The 1,625-nt window shown below is 39.5% G+C and overlaps 1 pseudogene; it reads left to right on the top strand.

The window, feature by feature from the left end:
* Window positions 1–812: 812 nt before the first annotated feature.
* The window catches only part of LOC102474216 (inositol-pentakisphosphate 2-kinase pseudogene), a 1,710-nt pseudogene continuing 897 nt past the window's right edge, over window positions 813–1,625 (top strand).

Raw genomic sequence — 1,625 nt, 5'->3', positions numbered from 1 at the left:
AGTATGTTTGAAAAATTAAAATAAGATAATAATGAGTTAAAAAATAAGGAATTTCTTTTTTTGTAATTTCCACAGGACATGTGTGTGTTCCATTTCCCTATCCTATTAGGACTTGAGACAGGCATGCACACATGCTCCACATGTTTTTCAAGCCACAATGTCCAGGATTCCAACCACAGCTAGCCATGTAGGATCTGGCTCCTTAACCCCTAGGCCATAGCTGGCCAGGGAATCATAATAGAGAAAAAAAAAAAGAACTAAGTTAAAATTCTAGATTTGAAAAGTACAATGATCGAAGTGAACATCTTAGTAAAGTTGTTTAAAATATCAGTTTGGTCAATTTCTTGAGTTCTATTTTTTTTGGTGTGTGGCACCTGTAAAGAGTAAATTAGTCAATAAATGACATGGTTTTTTTCCTACTCAAACACTGACTTTCTAAAAGGCACAGAAAATAATTATTTTCAAATATTATTTTTTTCCTGGAAAGTTTCGAGGTGGTTAATAACTAATGGCTAAAACATAAAAATAATTTGCCAACTCTGTTGAGCCTTACACAAATAAAAATCAACTCTTCCTGCAGTTGTTTTAGGTAGTTCAGATATTTATACTAAGATTATCATTGATAAAATCATTTAGATATCCCAGTTATGGGATCTGTTGAAGGCAACCATGAATTTATACTCCTGCACCAAGACCTGCAAATCATGCCCAGTGAGGTGGACTGACCCTAGTTCTTATACCTGTGCCCAGGCTCATGAGATATCTGGCCCATAGGGTGCCAAGTTCATGGGGTACCAAGCCCACATTGGGATATGGATGAAGGGAAAGATAAATGAGAATGGTAGGAGTACCGTGGCGAAGGCAACAAATGTCTGGTGGTGATCCATATACAGCTCTGTGTTGTGATACATTTTCTGAAGTTTCCTATACATAGGAAGAACATCTCAAAAGAGATATTTCAACACCTGCAGAATGTAGTGAACTGTGGCAAAAATGCTATGGAAGATTTTTGTGGGGGAGAACTATGTTCATTGTGGGGAAGGTATGCAGCTGCCTTTGGAGTCTGTGAAAGAGCTTTGTTGAAATATACAGTCTGAAAGTCCAGAGTCTCACTGTGAAGAGGACCTGGCCATTTCTCAGTGGTTATTCCATATGCCTTCCCAACTTAACCAAACTTCAGATTCACTACTTGGCAAAGCACCTTCTGATTCTATTTAGAGATTAAATAGATATTCCTTTCTCAAGTGATGTTATGCATGAGATAAAGCATAACATGTGACCTTACTGCATGCATCAGCACCTTAAGGTGGCAACTGGGAAGCTGAAGTAGACTCAGCAACTAAGAATGAATTTTGCCTTGATGAGTTTCCTACAGGACAACATGAAGAGTTTTGAAGATATGGCTGCAAAGACACTCAGAGCCCAGTAGCTGACATGAGTTATCTTGCTCACCAGATGAAGCCATTCTTCTTAACCTAATGGCCTGGTGACTGAGTCCCACTGCACAAGGGCTGTGATTTGAGAGCTGGTGCATGTCATCACATGGACGCTGCTTAGTGGCTTGGACAAGGATCAGGCCCCCCTGAAACTCTAGGTCTGAGATTTGGGGCTCATGTGTCTGCAAA

Source organism: Tupaia chinensis, unplaced genomic scaffold (assembly GCF_000334495.1).
Source record: "Tupaia chinensis unplaced genomic scaffold, TupChi_1.0 Scaffold000248_2, whole genome shotgun sequence".
NCBI classification, from domain to species: Eukaryota; Metazoa; Chordata; class Mammalia; order Scandentia; family Tupaiidae; genus Tupaia; species Tupaia belangeri.
The sequence above is the reverse complement of the archived record's forward strand: the minus strand, read 5'-3'. Positions and strand labels throughout refer to the sequence as shown.